The sequence below is a fragment of the Protopterus annectens genome, chromosome 1.part1, assembly GCF_019279795.1.
Source record: "Protopterus annectens isolate FY-2018-M chromosome 1.part1, PAN1.0, whole genome shotgun sequence".
Classification (NCBI taxonomy): domain Eukaryota; kingdom Metazoa; phylum Chordata; order Ceratodontiformes; family Protopteridae; genus Protopterus; species Protopterus annectens.
The window spans coordinates 1,919,054,785-1,919,066,821 of NC_056726.1; the positions used below are offsets into that span (position 1 = coordinate 1,919,054,785).

The 12,037-nt window shown below is 39.0% G+C and overlaps 1 protein-coding gene across 2 annotated transcripts in view; it reads right to left on the minus strand.

Annotated features, from left to right (window-relative positions):
* Positions 1-12,037, minus strand: part of LRFN2 (leucine rich repeat and fibronectin type III domain containing 2) — a 4,336,860-nt gene that overhangs the window by 1,741,246 nt on the left and 2,583,577 nt on the right. For both annotated transcript variants that reach the window (XM_044085082.1, XM_044085073.1), the window contains one exon: positions 3,261-3,383. The gene's annotated coding sequence lies outside the window, so the exon portion shown is untranslated. The remainder of the gene's footprint in view (positions 1-3,260; positions 3,384-12,037) is intronic.

Consider the following 12,037-nt stretch of genomic DNA (forward strand, 5'->3'; position numbering starts at 1 on the left):
ACAAAGAGATCAAAGCTAGGCTCAGAGGTGCTATAGCCAAATGATGCATAATGTCAGGGATAATGTACAGCAGAAGAATGCCAAAGAAAATAAAACATAAAGAATACAAAACAGTGGTGTGAGCAATGCTTCTGTAAGACAAAGACGTCTAGGCTGTGAAGTTAGAATAGCTGAGGATGTTTGAATTCATGACGATGAAGTGGCTGGGTAGTTGAATTATGCATACAACAGGGAATAGTAAGATATGAGGACATCAGAGCAGCAGAGAAAGTAGCATCAATACTAGAGAAGGTCAAGGAGAAGAGACTGCAGTGGTTCAGTTACATGTGCAGGAATGCAGAATGTAATCTGGTGAAGAAACATTGAGAGAAACAGCAAGAAAGCAAGAGGAGATGAAGACCTCCAGCCAGGAGATTGGAAGTGAATATAGAGAGGTCACACCGGTGGATGTGACACCCCAACCCAACTTTGAAAAAATGGAAAAAGGTGTTGATGATAATGATGACCATTTACTAATAGATGACCATGTCTCATATTGTCTGTATTTACTATTTTCATATGGAATCCTTAGATACTATCATCTGATGTGATCATTGTGTCTGTGCATCTCACATCTGAATCTGTAATACTAGATTTGGAATAATATTTTTGGGTAAAGTTCATTTATTCAGCATTCATTTTCTTGATGTCAATGTTATGAAATTAATAGATGGGACCTTTGCCACAAGCCACTGCAGAAAGCCATTTAGGACAAACATCAGCTGTCATCCAAGACATGTTATTAATAATATACTTAAGGCACAATTTGTGAGACTGAGGAAAATGTGTAATTCTGTTGATAAATATCAAATTGAAGCAAAGAAGATGCAAGCTAGATTTGTGAGGAGAGGGTATAATCAAAGTTTGATTAACAAAGCTATAAGTGAGGCCCTTAATATATCCAGGGTTGAATTGTGAAGTTCAAAAAACAAGGAGCATAAACAGTCTAACAATGCATCTACTCTGAATAGATAGAGGGGCATTTGGATTAGCCAACAAACATGAAAACTATTTATTAAACCTTCAAACAGATGTTTTGTGGAAGTATTGAGTAAGTTGTTGGCTAACAGTGGTCCAAATCTTTAGATGACTGTGACTAAGATAACCAACGTATTTATACAAATACTTCTTGTTAGAATTGCAACTAACAGTTGTTCATATTAAAACTTTGCCTCAAAAAAGTTAATTTATGTTTTTTGGATGCTAGACTGAATATTCTTTTACTGACTCTAGTTTTAAATTTTGCAGGATATTCTATAGTTCTGCCTTTTTTCACATTAAAACCTTGAGTCCACCATTCCACCAGAGAAGAACATGAGTAAACTGGGCAAAATCATTCTCATTCATTAAACTGAAGAAAGTTAACTCAGACTACTGGGGATTTCTGAGTGAGTAAAACATATATTGGCGAAGTAAAAAATCACCTAGTGGTATTATTGATTTTGGAACAAACCAGACTGTAACATTTTCTAAGAGCATAGCACACTGCTCTACATTCCTTGTGGGACCGTTAATAATTTTATCAATGTCTATATTTATAACCAAATATTGTATATCACAACAGACACATGTATCATTGAGATCTTTATGTATAAAGATAGCAGAGTCACCACCAGAGTTATTATGCTTCAAATTTTAACACACAGGATAGCCTGTGAGTGTTGAACATATTTTCTGGTACAAAATTCCACCCATTGATCACCTGCATGACTTATAACAACACTGAAAGACCATTTGCTGATATGCAGTTTAGATAACAGGTTCGGAGTGACATATAATTTAAAGCCAACTATACATGATACACATTTTCTCTATCAAGCCAAACTGAAAGCTTAATTATCTTACTCAGCATATAAACTGTAACTAATATTCCTTAGTTGGAGTACCATCGGGTGTCTTTGCAGAATCTGAATGGGATTGGATGGTATATCAGATAGAGGGAAATAAAACGCAAATGCCTAAGTGGCTTTGAATGACACTTCTCTAGACATTTAATAGAAGCATCATGTTTTCTTTATCAATAGCACTCAAAAATAAAAAGTGTATAATACCATCTTAAAAGAAGGCACCGTTTTTTTAAGGAAGTAGCAAAATATTTCAGCTTCAAAATATAAGAGAAATGATGAAACTAGTGATTACACATGCTGAAAAGAAGGAAAGTGAAATCTCTGCAAACATCACAAAAAATACACCATAGAAAGGAATTGAACCTGACACCCCAAACCCTGTGAGACAGAAAACTATTATGAAACCACAGAGCCATCCGCAAAAATGAAAAAAAAATGCTGACCATCGATTTTAGAGTGTCTTATCAGAACACAGAAACATCTATGTTGTGAGCTTATTTCTAGAGATAAATTTGAATAATCCTAAATTTTTCAGTGCATACATTCTCTTTTTATTTCATATATGGAAATCTGTATTCTGGAAATCTTTTCTGCCACCATTTTTATAATTATTGGATTATAGTATCTGTTTATGTGACTTGCTGATGATTATGGTTAATTCATTTGTGATTTATCTTTGCACATAATGCAGAACTGTTTTTCTCTTACTCTTGAACTTGAATTCTTAAATTACCGAGGAAGCCACAGTGATGCTCCCTTATGATGGCTGTTTAAATCTCACAGTTCTTTATAAACATGCAATATACTTCATTATGAGATCCTCCATATCAACATACTTAATACAGAATACATTTAAAACTGTCCATCACAGTTTCTTGAGTCATTATTTTGTCAAAGGATAAAAAGCTATTCAAGAGGAGGGAGGTATAGAAAGAGTATTTAGTGCTAGTAGTTGCAAAAAGCTCCCAAAAATCATTTAATGATATATTTTCCAAATAATATTAAAATGGCACTAAAATGTATAAAAAATTACTAAAAATATAAATCCCTTCTAAACCTTAGAAATGTTACTTCAGTTTGGGGCATTGTCTCCTTACACTAATATGTAAATATATTTGTATGCTATATGGTTTTGATTTTCCAGTCTTGAACAATCGTTACATCTACTCAATGAAACTGATGCATCTAGCGAATACAATGGATGTAGCTGATTATCAAAAATAAATTAATATTAGTGATAAAATATCTTGCACTGTCTTAAAAATTAAATATAGGCTGGTGATGTTTTTTCATATCTTTTTGATAGCTACCCAATTTGTCTTTCATTCAGGTATTATAGTTTATTAGAGGGGAAAAGCAGGAAGCAAAACCTACCTTTTCTTTCCAAGAATTAGTCCTTTCTGAGGCTATGCCTCACACATTCTTTCCAAAAAAGATTTAAATACATATATAAATCCAACATTGTCCACCTTTGAAACAGGAACATCAGATGAAAACCTATAATGGAAAATAAATAAAAAGACAGTGTAAATACTTTCAAACTGGTTGACTCCATGGATTAAGCAACTGAAAATTGTGCTGTCATACATCTTAAAATTCTGCATGGCTTTACATAAATATGTATCATAATAAGGGTAAATGTTATTCAAGTAAGTGTAAACATATTCCATATGCTTGCCAATCAAATTAATACAACCCTTCACCCAGACATTATCAGTATCCTGACTACCAAAGCATGCCAGTCAAGTTTTATAACACCAGAAACATTCTGACTGAAAAATGGTTTGTTTGAATGGCTTTCCCATTAATAACTATATGATTTTGCAGCATTTCTGATGTGATATGCTTGTATTACAAAAAGTATGTGAGATGAAGAAGAAACTAGAAACATCTAATCTGAAATGCTTGAAATAAAAGATGATATACTATGTCCATGGTTAGAAACATCTGGTCTGAAATGATTGAACTGAAATATGACTTACTATGACTGTGGATGGTTACAGGCCTCAGATAAAAATCATGTATGCATGAATTCATGTTAAAAGCTTTACAATAAAGGAGATGTGATACATTTTATTGGATGAATATAGTATTTTTCGAAGAGCTAATAACAATTAAAATATACCTAAAAACCCTGCTTATGTGCTGCTCAACCAGAGACTAATACCTGAGCTTTAAACACTAAAACCATTTAATTTTCTTCTCACTAATACAATATTTAATTATCTGCCTACTAACCTTTGCTCTGTTTCAAAATATGTATCCATTATTTCATTTCTCACTCTTTAAACTTTATCAAACTGCTAATCAGCTGCAATACTTCTCTTTCATTTAAACATATCTATCTGCAGTACTTTCTCTCTTTCCATATCAGCCTGAGCCTTGGTATTAAATTAAAGTACCCAGTTTCATTGCACACAAACATCCACTAGCATATTGTAATCTAATTTATGTTTATGCAATGAATGTCTCTGTAGGTTCATCACAATATTACAGGTTTTAAATTATGTTCACGTACTTTATTGAAAGTTTATGTTTAATCCTATCTTTTTGTACTGCAATCGCTAGCCTGTAGAACTTATAATCTTTTTCTTAATGTATGACATTGCATAATTTTTATGGGTAGCTTTCTGCCTGGACCTCTGCTGATTTTTTTGCCCAGTTAGACTTTTCTGATCAACAAAATGAAATAAATAATTAAGTATGTTCAGTACTGGGAGGGATAGTATAATATGAAATTTCCATCCCTTAGGATAAAAGAATATAAAAAATAATGTGAAAAAAATCTCAGCTCATGTGCTCAGATCTATTGCACAGACCTTGTGCACACACGTGTGTGTGTGTGTGTATGTGTGCATATGTGACTTTAAAAGTAGATGGCAGAGCTCATTATCCATAATAAGTACAATTCTTTCCAAAGATACACTATGTTTGCATGGGAAAAAAGCAGTCAACGTTATTTCAAATCATTTGCTATAACATTTAATAGAACCTGTGTTTATTAAGGAAAGGGGAAAAACAATCAACATTACTAGAAGAAATTTGCCATAATTTTTAATGGGAAACATTTGCCTATTTTATGGAAAGAAACCAAATTGTCCCATGACAGCTTCATAAGGGGTTAGATTGATATTAGTGGGTGTTTAGTGGATTGGGGATGTGAAAGGGTTAAGTGGAGGCAGGGAGGATTGGAAGGAAATGAGATAAGGGTAGGGAGGGGCTTAACAGGTTTAGACAAGTGTAGCTGGATAAGCAATCACATGTTGGTGTGAGGTTTAGACAAGTGTAGCTGTGTAAGCAATCACATTTTGGCGTGCACTTGCTAAGGCAAGTTTATGTCCGAGATGACCTGTAGGTATTGCTGGTAGGCTTTGATTGTAGGATACAAGTGACTGGTATAGGACTTATAATTATTATTTTTTTTATCTCCTTTTGTTGCCTGTTGCTTGGGACTGTGTCATTGCTGGATTCTGTGGCGGGTCAGGGAGGATTGGGTTATGAATGGTGGCAAAATCTTTCCTTTTGTTTTAGAGTGTCAGACAGTTTTGGATTTGTCCCTAAGGTAAGGTTTCGTCATTCTACCCCATTGTTTGAGGAGTGGAGAGTGGTGTTGTCCAGAGTTTGGGCTGGCAGGTCAAGTGCTGTGGTTGTCAGTTTGTTCTCCATTGGGGGTTTTGTGAGCTGTTGCCTCAGCTTGGTTGTCGTGGTCAGTTGTGATGGTTTGTGGCAGCTTGCCCTATTGGTGATGACTGCGGTGAGGTAGTTGTAGTGGGTGGTATTGATGCCCTTTGTGAGTGCAGTCCTATGTGTTTTTAAGTCAAATACAGTTTGCTGTTCTGCAAATCAAGGTGGGTGCAGTACTTCAGGGGCGGGATGCATTGGTGGATGTGCTTGGAGTTCAGTGTGTCGGGGGTCTCGATTGTTGCATTCATGGTTTGAGTCTTGCTGGATGTGCTACCCTTGAGTGGGAGGGATGGGGAGGTTTTGCTTTCAGTGGTGCACATGCACAATTGTGGTTTAGGGCTGTTTCTGCCATTCAGGGTTTTTTCGTGGGCTTTGGTTGCATGCGAGTGGTGGTCCAGTGTGGCGCATGCACATGGTGTGCCTAACTGTTAAGGGTTGCAGCATTGACAGAGAGGAGTCCTCCCTCCAGATTACATTGGTAGGAATGATTCGTAGGTCAATAGAGTATTAGTACATAAAAAAAGAAAAAAAAAATGTTGCATTTTCATGGCGTGTCCAAGTGTATTCATTGTATTTTGTTCCTTTCTTGCTTGGAGTTTTATGACTGGTTGTTCACTGCTCTTGAGGGCAAAGGTCGGAGGTATTGGCAGAGATTGGACACCCACAGTTTAGGAAATCCTTGCTGGCGCAGTGCCTGTGACTGCTTCCACTTCTTAGGTTTGTCCGGACGATGTCTGAGTGGTGTCACTCTTTGTGGGCCCCCCTTTTCCCCACTGGTTACAGCTTTGTCCAGTGTGGTGCTGCTTGCAGTGGAGTGGAGCAGTGCCTCTTACTTTTCACAGAGGAGGGGAGTTGGAGGAGTGTGCCTCTTGGGTGTGGAGTTTTGAGGTGTGTCCAGATTGGGGCCTTGTGTGGTTTTGTGATGAGTGGTGAATCATTGAGTATCGGAGTTGTCAAGGAGGACAGGTGTTTGGGTTTTGGACATCCTGCCATTCCATAGACTCATGCTAAGGCAGGAGCGTTGTTTTGTCAGCCCTGGGTTTTTTGTGAGTTCTGCTGGCTTTCGGGATAGGTGGAGAAAGGTTTGGGTGGTGTCCCTGGCTTGGATTTTTTTTTTCCAGGTTTGGGGTTTATTGGATTACGGGACTGACCAGCTGAGAGGTTGTCTGGTCCTTGTTGAAGTGCAGGTTCTGGAGGTTGTTGGCAGTTCAGAGGAGGTGGACGCTTGATTCCTTGTGTGGAGGATCATGGTTTGGCTCTATCGTGGTTCCGGGGTCTGCTGCTCTGTCACAGTAGGGGTTGCTGGGGTGAGAGGATTTCTGGTAAAGCGTTATGCAATGTGATGGATGGGAATTGCAGTGTGTTAGCTGTGGATGAGAAAATTGGGGGTGTTGTTGCAAACACCCCAAGGATTTTGTTGTAAACATGGCAAGAATTTAAAGGGCAATGTTATGCTATAGGGATGTGGTTCAGAATAGTGGTGGGAAATAGAGATGGGGTTGGTATTTCTCACTGCTTCGCATTTCTACCTTGTGGCTTTAGGTTCCTGCTCTTAAACCTTGTGGTTTTCTAGTGAATCATTGTGATGATGTGAGGTGAGAAGCCACTAGGTGGTGATGTGCATTTTAGATTCCGACTTTGCACCTTTTGGAGGCCAGTGTGGGCCCTGGTTCTCTAATAGCTTTTAAGTATAGAGCAATATTTGAAATCTGTCCCTGTGGTAGTTTGTCCCTGTGGTGAAAGGAATCAATAATGGTCCAGTAAGGTTTATTACATATGGTGCTCAAGTGAAGCATTTGGAAAAGATGCTAAGAAAGATAGACAGGTGGTGGAAGTCTGACAAAGTCATCATAGAATTGCTAGTGGCCCTGGAGAGGCAACAGGGCTTACAAGTTTGGTTGTTAACCTGCTTTTGCTAGTGAAGTCAGATGCAGTTGCTTGTTGTGTCTTGTACTAAAAATCCCCCCCCCCCCATTATTATTGCAATAAAGTACAGCACAGTGTTACTGCAAGCTTATGGGTGAATTAATGGCATCTGACTGATGTCAGAAGTTAGGAAATGACAGATATGTGTGTTTGCACTTCATACCCCTTCAGAAATCCATGCTGCGGGTAACCCATTTTACACATTTTGAGTTTCTGTTGGACATTGGTCTCACATTATTCATGGTTTGTTCTTTAGTGACATGGTGAAATTGCATCTTGTATTTGCAATAATGCATGCCTTGCTCACTAAGTGTGATTTGTTTGTATTTTGTTGTGGCTTTGTCCTGATTTCTTGCTTTGAGCAGTTGAAGGATATGACTAAGATGAGGGCACAAAGCGTGGGGGGCATAAGGAGACACATAGAATTCAAATGGTTTATTAACAATGGCAACTAGCAAGGTCACAGGAGGGTTGATGTATATTCGCTTATATAATTATATTAATTAAAAAAATTAAGGGAATAATATGGTTACTTCAAATGTGTTATATGTTATAATATGGTTACTTCAAATGTATTTTATGTAATAATATGGTTACTTTAAAGGTGTTTTATGTAATAATATGGTTACTTCAAATGTGTTTTATGTAATAATATGGTTACTTCAAATGTGTTTTATGTAATAATATGGTTAGTTTAAAGGTGTTTTAGGTATTTCAGTTGATTTACATTTCTCTTTCCTTATGGTTGGTGGTGTTACCCTGGACCCCTTCAGTAACAATTCTTACTATGCACAAGCACCAAACTGAAACATTCACACATGCAACCCCTTCATTAATATATCCAGGTATGTAGAAGCACTAAAATGAAACATTTCTCCAAGCAACCCATTCGCAAGTGTGAATCCCCAGACGATGAATACTGGTCTAAAAATTAATGGCATCACTGCTGACATTCAGACTTTATCTGTGTACATGTCACAGAAGGGCACAAATGCAGTCAATTCAGTGAGGTGATTGCAGAGGAAAATTTTCTTTTCCATCTCTGCAATGGTGTGACTCCTGTAAAGGTCTTCAATAAGTTTATCTGCAATCCATTACAAACACTGCCATATTAAGTAGTAACCAGTATATTTAGCATCATACCTTCCATATGACTCTGGCCATGTTGTGCTGTAAGTATAACAAGAAATACCAGGGAGGAGCAAACTTCTTGCTTGTCCGCTATGCTTTTTCCCAAGTAAGAGTGCTGGTAAATAATCTCCTTGCGTTTTACCTTCATCAGATAAATTTCTCTATTTAGCATATATGCCAAATGTTTCATCTTCTGTTTTAATTTTATTTCATGGCAGTGCTTTTCAATTATGAAGAAAGTTGGTTCAAGAGATGATGGTGCCTGTTGCAGAGGAGATTCCTGTTGCTAGAGGATGCACAAACAGGCTTGAGTAGGGGAGCATAAAGTGAGCAATGGTCATTGGCCTGAAGTAAGTGGATATCAAATGTCAGGAAGTGCTGAGTGGACCTTGGTCAATGGCCAGAATGTAGGATGCCCAAGAGGTGATGAAGGTTGTTCCAGTGGATGTCCCTGTTGCTAGAAGTCATGGGTAATGAGGCCACACAGGGCAGTGTACAGAGAGCAGAGTGGCAAGGTAATTAATTCTGATGAGGTGGATGCTCTGGTGGGTGCAGTGCAGTACAATGAGGTCACAAGAAATCCTACTTATCCAGGTTCATTAAGGTACATCAGAGTACTGCGCTTTGGGGACTGTGGGGACAAGGAAGTAGCAGTAGTTTGGGGGCAGAGTAAAACACTGTTGGGGATTGTTTATGGTGAGTGTGGGGTTCCCACAGGTGGAGTTGAGTCATAACAATCATAGGAGCATAGGAAGTTATTAGGCTAACAGCTCTATGGCTCTTAGCAACAAGCCAAGTTCAACCCTCAGGTTTGTATGGGTGGAAATATTGGGGTACAATTAGTTACCCATCCAGTTGTCACTGTGTTTGTAGAGGGCCAATGATGTGTCTTGCTTATCAGGATGTTGGAGTTGAGTCCTAAAGTGTGGTCTCATAGGGCTGACAAATCTGTCCCTCGAGTAGGTATTGGTAATGTCACATACCAGGTTAAGGTTTTAGAGAGAGTAGCACGAGGACCATGTTACTTGTACTTTGGGTGAATTTGTTGGCAGGGTTTCAGGAAGCATGGTAGGTATGTGGGTGTTTTTGGGATAGTTTAGGAATGGAGTGTTTATCTGAGAGCTACAAAGCTTAAGCAAAGCATGCTTTTGGAGTCTTGCAGAAGTGGGTCAGATTTTAATTCTTTACTAGCTGCATAAGTAACATAATAGAAGAACAGGTTCGAGGGAAGATCAGGGACAAACAGCGGATTAAGGATGTTATTCAGCTTTTGCTGGGGTACTAGTTAGGGTTTTCATTAGGAAGACACAAGTTTGGGGGGGTAAGGTTAGTTTGAGTGCTGTGGCTAGGCTTCTGGCCAGGATTGTCATTAGGAAGTAGTGAATTTTAGTGATGTTTAAAGTTAGGCAGGTTTTGAGGGGTTTCAAAGCAGTTAGCCCATTAATCAGGAGCATAGTATTGTGGAAGTGTACCTTTTAGGTATAATATGATGCTGGAGTAATTCATTGGTAGGCATCACAGGTGAGTTTTCAGGAACTAGTTCATGGGGGACTCGGGTAAAGGCGCATACTTCTGTTGTACAGTTCCAGAATGTCCGTATTTTGGCCTTATATTTTGAGCCATTTTCATAAAATTCTGATTTTATGGCAATCGGTGTTAAGTCATTAAAGTTTGGAATTACAGAATTCCCTTCGGAGCCGGGTTATAGGAGGAACTTAAGATATGCCTAGTGAGGGGGAGGAAGTATCATGAACAGTCAGGTTGTGGCCATGGCAGGATGGGTTATGATTGACTGGTTTCAGGAGAATTGCATTGGTAGGCCATCAGGGCATATACATGGGGGCAAGAGAGCATGTGACTTGGGGAGTAGATGCAGATGGTACACCTTTATTGCTGGCTTTAAAGTACAGGGGAAGGATTTGGTTGCATTACTTTACAGAGAATGGGCACACCGAATTATGTTTGGTTTAAACCTTCCCTTTATGGGGGGTAGATGGTTGAGGAATTTTGGGTAGAAGGGAGGAGGAACAGCCTGGTCAGGCTGGTTGGCAGATAAGAGGGACAGGCTTGCCCTCTTCTGTTCCCCCTCTGTTGTATGGATGTTCATTTCAAGGAGCTGGGGAAAGGAAATTGTCCAGCAGGAGGAAGCTTGCTGAATAGATAAGTAAGCTGAGGTAAGGATGCTGCTTATTTGGTGGAAGGTAATTCAATGAATGGTGTATGAAGTGACATGGGACGCTGCTTCATAAGTAAAGTAAGTGAACAGAGGTATGGATCCTGCTTACTGAGCAGGGTGAGTAGGTACGCTGCCCAGATTAGCATTACAAGAATGGCACTTCATAAGTAAAGTAAGTGAGCAGAGGTATGGACGCTGCTTACTGGGGCAGGGTGAGTAGGTACGCTGCCCTGATTAACATTACCAGGATGTTTATGCTGTGTTTAGAATCAACTGTATTATAGTCAGTTGTAAATAAAAAAGTTGGTGAACAAAGCTATGTTATGCAAGCTTTAATAAAGGTCTTCAAATGTCATTCGTTGTGATGTGTTTATTGAAGGGAACCGGGACAAATTAAGTTTGGCAACAAACCAAGTTGTCCCAGGACAGCTTCATGATGGAGTAGATTGATATTAGTGGGTGTTTAGTGGGCTGGGGAGGTGAAAGGGTTAAGTGGAGGCAGGGAGGATTGGGAGGAAATGAGATAGGGATGGGGATGGGCTTAAGAGGTTTAGACAAGTGTAGCTGGGTAAGCAATCACATTTTGGCGTGAACTTGCTACCCTCCCACCCTCGCCTTGTTTGTTGGGGGGTTGGAGGATTGGGGTATATCAGTTGGGGTAGGAGGAGAAGAGGGACAGGCTTGCCCTCTTCTGTTCCCCCTCTGATGTATAGATGTTCATTTCAAGTTGCTGGGGAAAGGAAATTGAGCAGCTAGAGGAAGCGTACTGAATAGATAAGTAAGCTGAGGTAAGGATGTTGCTTATTTGGTGAAATGTAATTCAATGAATGGTGTATTAAGTGAGATGGGACACTGCTTCATAAGTAAGGTAAGCGAGCAGAGGTATGGACCCTGCTTACTGGGCAGGGTGAGTAGGTATGTTGTCCTGATTAGCATTACAAGGATGGTACTTCATAAGTAATGTAAGCAAGCAGAGGTATGGACGCTGCTTACTGGGGCAGGGTGAGTAGGGACGCTGCTCTGAGTAACATTAACTGGATGTTTATGCTGTGTTTAGAATCAGCTATATTATGGTCAGTTGTAACTGATAAAGTTGGTGAACAAATCTCTGTTATGAAATTTTTAATAAAGGTCATCAAATGTCATTTGGTGTGATGCGTTTATTGAAGGGGACCAGGATAAATGGAGATGTGCTGGAAGCTTAGTAAAAAACCAAGACTACAATATTTTTACA